General features: G+C 37.5%; 1 long non-coding RNA gene across 1 annotated transcript; it reads left to right on the forward strand.

The window, feature by feature from the left end:
* Positions 1–8961: 8961 nt before the first annotated feature.
* LOC147365739 (uncharacterized) lies at positions 8962–10308 on the forward strand. Its single transcript, XR_015132328.1, has 2 exons — positions 8962–9142; positions 10133–10308. It is a non-coding gene; the product is annotated as an uncharacterized LOC147365739 (long non-coding RNA).
* Positions 10309–12283: the final 1975 nt, after the last annotated feature.

A 12283-nucleotide genomic window follows, 5' to 3' on the forward strand; every position in this document is an offset into this window, starting at 1 on the left:
TTATTAATATCAGTACATATTTTCATTCTCTTCCAAGCTCTATACTTTAAATGTGACTTAGAAAGACAGAAAAAAACTCTCTGGGTACCTCATGAATTATAGTGTAATTTCCAAATATTTAGTAAATTAGAATCATATGTATAAAGAAATTCACCTTTTGAAGTTATTTTCTCCTCAGCAATCAAGAAAGGTCACTGATTTCATAAGGTAACAACTCAATCAGTTTGGGTGAATTAGCGCTTTATTATAGCTAGGTGTATTCACTTGTGATTTCCATTCTCATTACAAAATAGTTTACAAAATATTGGAAAATAGTACAGTAATGCAAACTTGGAATACAGTATGACAAAGCCTGATACTGATTCTCTCCTTGCTTTTCTTTTTAAAAATAAATAAAGCCCTCCCCATGTAAATAGAAGTTAAAACATGGTATATAGCATAAAATCCTCGAAGAATTTCTGAATTTCTTTGGACTTGGAGAAAGATTTCCACAGTTTTTATCACTGAAGCTCCTTCTTCCTAATTTTTTATTGTGTGCCCCATTTCACTTAATGAAGGGGTGCCTCCCTGGTGGCACAGATGGTAAAGAATTTGCTTGCAATGTAGGAGGCCTGGGTTCGATCCCTGGGTCAGGAATATCCCCTGGAGAAGGGAATGGCAACCCATTCCAGTATTCTTGCCTGGAAAACTCCATGGACAGAAGAGCGTGGCTGGCTACAGTGAATGAGATTGCAGGGTTGCACTCGATTGAGCTACTAACACTTTCACTTTCACTTTTTCAATGAAAGATAACACTTTTCCTATATTACTTGTCCCAGGTACTGAGTGGTACATAAATTTATATATTTAAAATATAATGTTTTGCAAAAGTAAAAAAAAAATTTTATTATAATTCATATAATAAATGACAAACAGGGATCAATTTAAGTAGGGCTATTTTAAAGACGGCTCAATTTAAGTAATAAATAAAACTAGTAGCAATAAAAACAATCTTATTTTGGATTGTGCTGTAAGTTTTACATAGTGTCTCAATGAGCAAGGAACTCCTAACAGATACAATTTTAAATAGTTTGAAGTAAAACGTAAGCAAGTTTAATTCAACTGATACCTGTACTCTCTTACAAAAAGCAGAACAAGAACAAAACCAAAATCAAAAAGAGGCAAGAAGTTAGTGAAAAATAGTATAAAGAGAATCATAAAATATTCTTTGAAATATATTAATTATTTTCTAAAATTTTAGTGAATAATTAATATGTCAATAACATGGGGATTTAGTTTTAAATTTCATAATCAGTAGATGGAGTGCTGAAAATAGCCTCTAATTTTCTGTTCTTATAACTGGTTCCACTAACAAAATATTTCAACAAAAGTTATATATTTACACCTAATGATAAAGTAACAAAATGAAAGGATTTTAATTTTCACAAAGATGTACATAATAAAAGTTTGGATTATAAAATGTAAAGGCAATGGCACCCCACTCCAGTACTCTTGTCTGGAAAATCCCATGGACAGAGGAGCTTGGTAGGCTGCAGTCCATGAGGTCTCTAAGAGTCGGACACGACTGAGTGACTTCACTTTCACTTTTCACTTTCATGCATTGGAGAAGGAAATGGCAACCCACTCCATTGTTCTTGCCTGGAGAATCCCAGGGACAGGGGAGTCTGGTGGGCTGCCGTCTATGGGGTCCCACGGAGTCGGACACAACTGAAGCGACTTAGCAGCAGTAGCAGCAGCAGAGAAGGATGAATGTTGGATCAATCAGTAAAAAGTTAAGAGTATTTGAATTTAATCTTATGGTGGTAGTTACTATAATTCCCATATGCATACTGATGTCACAGTCAGAAATGGAATTGTCTATACAGCACAAATCTGAGCTAATCTCAGCATTGAATATATTATACTTTGCTCTTTACCTTCTTAGTATAATTAAAGGCGATTAAAAACATTTTTTATTTCATGAAATAAACCTAGATTTATCAAGCACAAAAATTGCTGCCTTGGACTCTGGGCAAGTATATTCAGACACATCTCGTCTAGTGACAGATAAATTAGCAAAAACTGAAGTTCAGCAATTAGACTGCATAGGAAAAAAGTATTTTCAGGATGGGTTATTACCCAGTGACATGTGGTTTAGAGGCTTCCCTGATGGCTCAGAGGATAAAGAATCCACCTGCAATGCAGGAGACACAGGGGACTCGGATTCAGTCCCTGGGTTGGGAAGATCCCCTGGTGTAGGGAATGGCAACCTACTCAAGCTTTCTTGTCTGGAAAATTCCATGGACAGAGGAGCCTGGCAGATTACAGTCAATGGAGTCGCAGAGTTGGACACAACTGAACATATGGTATGTGTAGTTTAACTATTTCTACAGATGTTCTCTTGTAATTTACACATATGAAAGTCTGTAAATAGACTATGTATTGTTTTCTTTAATTCTAATAAGATATAACTTCATATGCCAAATAGATGAATTGAATTTAGCCCTAGCCCCAAATCCAGTTTTCTTAGCAGGTGTCTAGATCTTCTTCTTACATATCTTACATATTTCAACCCAAGTATAAATTGAAAATGAGAAGACTCCAAATATTTTCCCATAGAGATTTGGAGAAAACAACTAAACCAGCTACTAGGAAAAATATATTATCTTGGTTCACTGACATTTTCTTACATGATTTATTGAAATTATGGTTGTTAGGCTAAATGTAAAGTATGCCATACTGACTCTTCAGAATTCAAGGTAAATGGGAATATTCAGATTTTGACATTTTCACTCATATTTTCGAATGGTTTGACTAGATGGAAAGATTCAGCACTAGAGAAAACTTACCTGTTCATACAGACTGGGCAAAAGCCATGTGATAACAAATAAGTAGCTTATATTTGTTTCACTTATAAACATTTTAAATGATTCTTCTTAGGCCAGCATTGTTGATACAATAGCAAAAAACGAAAATCTTTATTATGTGGTCCTATGGGGATAAAAGAGCTAGTATAAATTCAAAATGTCCAGCTTCTCTGGATTCTACCATTTTGAATGCCGACAAAGACAATTCCAGCATTTTAAAGTTGTACATGGTGCTTAAGTTATATGCTATCAATAAATAATTAGCAATCCTCTCAAAAGAGATCACTGATTATTTTATAAGCATCTGCTTGAACTGTGGGAGACCCGGGTTCGATCCCTGGGTCAGGAAGATCCCCTGGAGAAGAAAATGGCACCCCACTCCAGTACTCTTGCCTGGAGAATCCCATGGAGGGAAGAGCCTGGTAGGCTACAGTCCATGGGGTCCCAAAGAGTCGGACATGACTGAGTGACTTCACTTTCACTTTCACTTTCATTGATTTGGGTATTGTTTCTTTCTGAAAGCTCTAGAGGAGAATCAATTCCCTTGACTTATCCCTTTGAGCAGCTGCTTGCATTCCTTGGCTTATGACCCCTTTTCCTTATCTTTGAAGCGAGTAATGATGGGCCAAGTCCTTCTCACACTGCATCTCTCTAATCTGTCTTCCATTACTGCATTTCTTTGCCCCAGCTGGGGAAGTTCTCTGCTTTTAAGGACTCTTGTGATTAGATTGGACTCATCCAGATAATCCAGGGTAACCTCTCCATGTAGAGGTTTTATTCACATGAGAAAAGTCACTTTTGTTCTGTAAGGTAACACATTCATGGGCTCCAGGGATTAGGGTGTGGACATCTTTGAGAGGTTTTTATTCTTCTTATAATGCCTTTTATATAAAATTTGTAGAAAAAGTAAAATGTAGAGACAGAAACAGAGACAGGATGAGATGGTTGGCTGTCATCGCCGACTTGATGGACATGAGTTTGAACAAGCTCTGGGACTTGGTGATGGACAGGGAAGCCTGACGTGCTGCAGTCCATGGGGTCGCAAAGAATCGGACGTGACTGAGCAACTGAAATGAACTGAACTGAGAGACCATTGGTTGCCTGGGTCAGGGAGAGAGAGCAAGTTTCACTGAAAACAGACATGAGAGATTGTCTTCGAGCAAGGGAAGTTATCTAAAACTGAACCATGATGATACTGGCACAATTCTAAATATGAAAAATCATCAGGCTGCATACTTTCAGTGGGTGAATTTTTCAGACTAAATTGTAGTCCAATAAAGCTGTTAAATATTTTAAAAAGTAATAGAAGAAAGCAAAGGAAAACAGTGTATTGGTTTATTTAAGTAGTTAATATGATTAAAATAAGCATTTTGTGGAGGCCTTATTTGGGATTTTGAACCCATATGAATTTCTATTTTCCCCCAGTCACTCGAACGGTATTTTGGCTTCTGTCAATAAACGTTGTATTTACATTCAATATCTCAGCTGCTGATCTCAAACATATTCTTAACATTATATCACCTTATGGGAATACAAAATGTTATTGTGCACAGTGTGAGCTTTTGAACTCAAAGAAAAAGCAAAACAAAGGCCTTTCTTTGAATGCCTTCTTTGGATAAATTACATCCCCAACTGCTTCATCCTACCACACACAAAACTGTGATTATTATTAAGAATCACAAAAAAGTCTGTCAATTAATTTTTTCTGCATAAATGTATGGAAAATTATTTTTTTCACAGTTCTTGGCAAGTAGTAACCCAAAACTCCAAAAGAACTTGTGTCTTTCCTAAGTATGCAAATTGTTATTGATGGCCTTAGTAATTCAAAGGACTAGATAGTTGATATACAATATATTTACTCTAGAGGTACTCAGGAGGGTTCTTTTACCCCAGTGAGGAATACAGAGACATATTTTTCCCCTTTGTTAACGATGACTCACTCATTTATTCTGATGAGCCTTAAGGTTTTGAATGAGTCAACTGGCTGAATTGTGTAAAATGGTGGGTGCTACCACAGGAAGTCTGAGGCTGACATATTTAACTGTGGATGTTAACGCCTCACTGTGGATATTCCCATGACCACATCCCTTCTGCTTTTACTTTGTGCCTCAAGGTCTCCTAGAACTGGAGGTGTAATGTTTATATATTGCTTTGAGATGAAAAGCATATCCAAAGAGAAGATATTACTGTATCACAGAAGCATCTGCCTGAAGCTTACCAAACAATGTGGATAAGACTGAGGGAAGGCCCTAAATGTTTATGCCAAAATCATCTCACCTTGAAGTAGGAGCTTATAAGAATCCACATGCCTAATCCCCCTAAACACTTCCTTCAATTAATTAGGAAAGCTTGACAGTTTAGCTAATTTATTTCCTTTTACTGTTTCTTTACTCTGTATTTTTCTATAAGCCTTCCCGGTTGGCACAGGGGTCAAGAATCCACCTACCATTGCAGGAGACACAAGAGATGAGGTTCCATCCTTGGATCAGGAAGATCCCCTGGAGTAGGAAATAATAACCCACTTCAGTATTCTTGCCTGGGAAATCCCATGGACAGAGGAGCCTGGCAGGCTACATGGGGTCACAAAGAGTTGGAGGCAACTGAGCACATATACAGACGTATACACATTTTTACTATGTTGGATTTTTCAAAAATCCTTTAACATTACTGGTTAACATTTCGGTTCGTTTTAATCTGAAAGCCCTGATACTTTTTCCTTCATATCAATTGTGTTCACAAAAAACTGCTGCTGCTGCTGCTGCTAAGTCGCTTCAGTCGTGTCCGACTCTGTGTGATCCCATAGACGGCAGCCCACCAGACTCCCCCACCCCTGGGATTCTCCAGGCAAGAACACTGGAGTGGGTTGCCATTTCCTTCTCCAATGCAGGAAAGTAAAAAGTGAAAGTGAACTCGCTCAGTCGTGTCCGACTCCTAGCGACCCCATGGACTGCAGCCCACCAAGCTCCTCGGTCCATGGAATTTTCCAGGCAAGAGTACTGGAGTGGGGTGCCATTGCCTTCTCCATCGCAAAAAACTATCAGGAGCGAAATGGATAATTCCCTAAGAAATGCAATTTTAGTGATATATTTCAACATTTGTATCACACTAGTTTCTCATTAAGTACATGTAGAGGCAGAAAAATTTTCCCTTCTGTTGGGCTTTGCAGGTGGTTCAGTGGTAAAGAATTTGCCTGCTAATGAGGAGACGTGGGTTCGATTCCTAGGTGGGGAAGATCTCCTTGAGTAGGAGATGGCAGCTCACTCCAGTATTCTTGCCTGGGAAATTCCATGGACAGAGGAGCCTGGCAGGTTACAGTCTATGGGGTCCCAAAGAGTCAGACATGACTGAGCACACACACACACCATCCATAACTATAAAAGATTAAAGATATATTCACTTAGAATCAAGATGCAGTAATACTTGAATCATGAATATAGATACAGATCCTTCATTTTACTAGGCTTTGTTGGACTATTTCATTAATAGATTTTTGACTTTTAAAGTTAACTTACTAAAGTAATTTTTATGCTTTGAAAAACAGACACTGAGTTTAACGGTGGGTTAGAGCCATTTGTGTTCCCAAAATGACTTTGGTGTTCCACATAAGGGGAATCAGACAGAATGTATGTTCTTTAACTGCAGGGATGCTATTAAAATATACCATGGCAGCATCAAGATTTTACTCTCAACCTGTTTCTCAGAGTTTTTCTATTCACAGTCCAGCATTTGAAATAGTTCCACACAGATGCTCTGGTCTTCAGAAAAAACAAGAGGAGACTTTTTTTCTTAGGAAGTTACTGAGATCAAGAGAGACTGAGAGGACTCTTTGTTTTCTTTCTCTCATTGTCTCCATTTGCTAGAGATTATGTCTCCTCACAATTTACCAGCTGAGTTCCAGTGTTTCCCTTTGCAGAAATATTTATTTTAAAAACCCTGAGCTATTATTTATGTATGATATTGCATCTTGAAAGCCTGAATAAGAAGATGTCATAATGGAAAAGAATCTGAAAAAGAATGTGTGTGTGTATATATATATATATGTATAACTAAATCACTTTGCTGTACACCTGAAATACTTTTAATCCACTATACATCAATTAAAAATATAAGTGAAAAAAAGAAGGAATAAGTGAAGGAAAAATTAAAAAAAAAAAAGATGTGGCATAAAAGGATAGGAGTCTGGAAACCTGGGTTCATATTTGGTTTCTACTGAAAGAAACTGTGTGATTCAGAGAAGATCCTCATATACCTAGTATAAATTAATGGAATTGACTAGATAAACGCCAATGAAACTAAGCTCTAAAACCCTATTCCAGAACTAAAAGGTTAATCATGAATCAATAATCAAATGTGTTGAAAAGTCATCCTTGAAATTTAGAAACTGAATTTCAAGTTACAGGGCTGTTCTTGGAAACACAGGTATACTGGATGGTTAAAGTAAGGGAGAAATAAGGAGAGGATATGTAAAATTTTCTCAAGGGTAAAACCTGACAGAAATGTGCCTAATTCTTGCATTTCCCACATCTAAACTTTTTGATCAGTTAAAAAAAAAAAAAACTATGGTCAAAAAGGGCATGTAGCTTAGATGCTCATTAAAGAGAGAAATGGGAAAAAATGAATTCTAAAAACGGGGCAAAAACTTGAATTCACTTTTTCCTTGCTCCATCAGCCCCAGTGATGCACACCAAACATTTTAAAAAATTTAATTAGAAGTAAATAGTTGTATTTGTTAGGCAGATATCCCTGAGGAGGATTTCACAGAGCAATCTCAGTAGACAAAAGCCTAAAGGACTTTGCTAGTATTTTATCCTAATCGGTCTTAATGGTCTCTTAGCCTTCCCTCGGAGAAGGTAATGGCACCCCACTCTAGTACTCTTGCCTGGAAAATCCCATGGACGGAGGAGCCTGGTAGGCTGCAGTCCATGGGGTCGTTGAGGATCAGACACAACTGTGCAACTTCACTTTCACTTTTCACTTTCCTGCATTGGAGAAGGAAATGGCAACCCACTCCAGCGTTCTTGCCTGGAGAATCCCAGGGACTGGGGAGCCTGGTGATCCGTCTATGGGATTGCACAGAGTTGGACATGACTGAAGTGACTTAGCAGCAGCCTTCCCTCAATGGCCTTAGTTCAAAAGCCAAATATCTAAGTGGCAAAACCATAAGGAATTAGTGAAATCATCATTGGATAAAAACTAAAGGAGAAAAAAAAAATTTTTTTTAAGGAGCTGTTTTAGGCCAGTGGCTTTGAAATGAGTATTTGTTCCTGCTAGTGGCTGTCTTGGTAGGCATTGCCAGATCCCATACCTGGCACAGTGTTTGGGGCATGGGGAAGACCTAGGAAATGTTTGATTGATGAATCGTTAGACTAAATAGACTATTTGGGTCAATTCTTTCCCTGCTTTCTGGGCAAGTGTCATTAATGTAAATGACAAACAGGGGTTTGGGGAATAGTTTATTTAATCTCTTGCTATATGTCTTTTTCCAACCTCTCAAGCAGCTCTGATGAAAATATTGCTTTCTGTACCTTCCCTGACCATACATTCCTGGAATCTGTATCACCAGTATTACTTAGGAGATAAAACATCTAAAATAATAAGTCCTCTGACCAGAATGTCTCTTATCCAACCCACAACTTGAGCTAAATAATCAAACCTCAAAGTCCATGGTATTTTAAAATTTAGGGTTGCTGGTGCTGAATATTTTGCAATTTTTCCCCTCTTTCTCACACTTAAAAAAATCATATGCACAGGTATAAATAAATATTCCATAGATACTTGTTGGATAATTGCTTTTACAGTACATACTGGAAGCTGTCAGAGGAAAGATTTTGTAAAATTTGGTTGACCTCCACAAACTCTAAGTGTTTTGTGATCCAAACTTTTCCCTTGTGCCATATCAGATAAAGTTTGATGAGTTTATCGACAGAAGGAAGAGCTGCTTGTCAAAAACAAAAATAGAGAGCAGAGAGAAAGAGGTGGAGTTTCCTTACTGAAATCAGATGTCAACATACTGTGTTCATTATGAACTTTCACATTCAACAAAGTTGAGAATGCCGGGGTACTGGAGCAAACAGAGTTTTATTGAAGATCAAAGCAAAACAACCTGCTTTAACAGACTTTGTGTTCTGTCTTTTTATTTCCTGTAGGTGGTGAGCTCCTGAATTGTGCTAAATACCAAAGTCTCTGATTAGAGGTAATTGGTTTCCTTCCTGACACTGAAAATGTCAAAAAGTAGACTGCCTCTGGATGGTCCTAACTTTGAAGCTTACTTGTGAGGATTCCAGTCAGTTCTTAAGGTGGTAAGAATTAGAATATATTTTGTTTAAAAGAAAAAAAAAAAGAATATATTTTGTTTTACAGATTCTTTGAAGTTTCTTGCTGGAGCTTATTTTTAAATATCCTCAGTCATTTGTTTTATATTTATAAGCAAGTTGATTTCCTCACTTTTAATTCTATCTTACCAATTTTTAATTAATTATAGTTACCAGTTACAATTAACAAGAAAATTGTACCTGATCGAGTTATATTTTTATGGAAAACTTTATTTCATAATTCTGTGGTCTCCTGGTCGAATTGAAAAATCTTAATGGGGCATAAAATGTTTTTTATGTTGAAGAAGTTTAAAAAGAAGCGGAAGTGTGTATGAAGAAGCTACTGATACTTTTTTATTTTCAGATAGAATGATCATGTTTATATAATTTTTATCCTGTACAATTTCAAGGATAAAATTCTTAGGATTGATAGGGAGTTGGGAATAGTGGATAAGACTTAACAATCGTTTGGAATTTAATTAAGTCAGGGTGATTCAGATGGTAAAGAATCTGCCAGCTATGTAGGGGACTTGGGTTTGGTCCCTGGGTCTGGAAGACCCTCTGGAGAAGGAAATGGCAACCCACTCTAGTATTCTTGCCTGTGAAATCCCATAGACAGAAGAGCCTGGAGAGCTACAGTCCATGGAGTCATAAAAGAGTCAGACACAACTGAGGGGACTTTCACAAATAAATATAAAACCAGTGATTAATATTATTATTATTAGCATACAAGATGGTGTCTGAATAGAGGGGGTAAACATCAGATAGGGTTTGTATAAAGAACTATAAGCTCAGTATCACAGAACTGATAGGAAATTTACCTTAAAAACCTTCTAGTCCAATTCCTGAGCTTTACATGTGAGAAAATTCAGTTTCAGGGGAAGAAACCATTTCAGGTTAAACAATCATTATGGCTTAGTTTAGGCAGCATTCCATGTCTTCTAATTCACTACATTTATTCCTTGTTTTTTCTAGAGATACCAACTAAAAATGGAGAATGAAATGGCAACCCACTCCAGTATTGTTGCCTGGAGAATCCCACGGACAGAGGAGTCTGGTGGGCTATAGTCCATGCGGTGGCAGAGTCAGACACGACTGAGCAACTAACACACACACCCCAACTAAAAAATTAAAGTGCGTATGTTGAGCTATCCATATAATCATTAATTTAAATAGAAACAAGGTAAATCTTGATCTACAAAGTTATACCTGAGCATACTTTGAATACTGTTGTGAACTGTGTGGACCATATTTAATTATTTTTTGCTTACTCAATACTTGTTTCTGTTGCACAAGCCTAATTATGACAATATAGAAGATAGAAAAAGAAATGAACAACATCCATAGTTTCCATCATCACAGCACACAATTTGCAGTTTTTACTCCTAGTACTTTCATGCTTACATATTTTCTGAAGTTGTAATGATGAGATAATATGACCTTTACTCTGTTTTATTTAATTAACATTATTTCATGACATTTTCATGTTATTACATAATGTTCATAATGACTACTTTAGCAACTACATAATGTTTCATTGACTTGCTTTGATATTTATTCAGCTATTTCCCTCTTGTTGAACAATTAAGTCACTTCCAATGTTACTATAAATAACACTGCAGTGATTTCTTCATTTACATTACCTTTGTATGTTGTTTTTCTCTGAACTATTTTCCAGTGGATAAATGATCAGTTATGGCATTTTAACTGGATATGAGCGTTTAGGTATCTGCAAGGCTTATAGCACATTTTCCTAAATAGTTTCCCAAAAAGATTACATCGTATAACCAAAGAATAAAGTCATCTAGGCTGTTGATTAAATAGTACAGCCCCACCTTTACCTAAGGTAGACCATGGAAACAACAGAGAAGCTGCAGTGAGGACTGGCTGGGTGTGCAGAAAGATGTCTAGAAGTCTGCGTGGATAATTTACATGACAGTCCCCAAAAATGATCCCCAGTAATTTTCCTGAAACGTCCAAAAGTGTAATTTCTGAATTAGTGCCTTCTTAGGGAGCTAAAGTTTTAATAAAGTCAAAACATTTCTAGATCCAAGAAAGGTAAAGAATTAGCTAACTCACGTGCAGCATCTAGTTTACATGATTAACTCCCATTACCAATCCTGTACACTTAGAAAAATAGACTTAATGCTTCAAATAAGCACTACGAACTACCAGTCAATCCTAAAGGAAATCAACCCTAAATCTTCATTGGAAGGACTGATGCTGAAGCTGAAGCTACAATACTTTGGCCACTTGATGTGAAGAGCTGACTCACTGGAGAAGACTCTGATGCTGAGAAAGATTGAAGGCAAAAGGAGAAGAGGACAGCCAAGGATGAGATGGTAAGATAGTGTCACCAACTCAATGGACATGAATTTGAGCAAACTTGGGGAGATAGTGAAGGACAGGGGAGCCTGGTGTGCTACAATCCATGGGGTTGCAAAGAGTAAGACATGACTTAGTGACTCAATAACAACAAAGAACTAAGAAGCAAGAAGTTGAGCACATGAAACCCTTGCCTGTTGAGTGAAAGAAAAATGGAAAACTAGACTTAATTCTCTTATCCATCATAAACTGTGTTCCCTACACACACATTCCACTCTCCCCCCAACTCTGACACACACACACACACAAACACACACACTAAACACACACTAGTCACTGAAAAGGGCATGCTTTTTAAATTTCACAGGTTCTTTAGGACTCAAACACTGGACTCACAGAGCTGTGGTGATTGACTTGTCATTACTACAGAGCATTTCTTTTCCTGATACATGGAGCTACCCAGCTACCATTTGCTTCCCACTACCATTTGCGCTAGTGGTGAAGAATCTGCCTCCCAATGTAGGAGACATTTAAGAGGTGGATGTTTGGTCCCTGAGTCAGGAAGATCCCCTGGAGGAGGGCACAGCAACCCACTCCAGTATTGTTGCCTAGAGAATCCCATGAAGAGAGAGGCCTGGTGGGCTACAGTCCATGGGGTTACAAAGAGTCAGACACAATTGAGTGTCTGAACACTCAAACTGGGGGTGGTTTAGTTGCTAAGTAGTGTCCAACTCTTGCAACCCCATGGACAGAGGAGCCTGGCAGGCTACAGTCCATGGGATTCTCCAGGCAAGAATACTG

The sequence above is a fragment of the Bos grunniens genome, chromosome 9 (assembly GCF_055505025.1).
Source record: "Bos grunniens cultivar Pamir isolate PY7600 chromosome 9, Bosgru_T2T1.0, whole genome shotgun sequence".
Taxonomy (NCBI): Eukaryota; Metazoa; Chordata; class Mammalia; order Artiodactyla; family Bovidae; genus Bos; species Bos grunniens.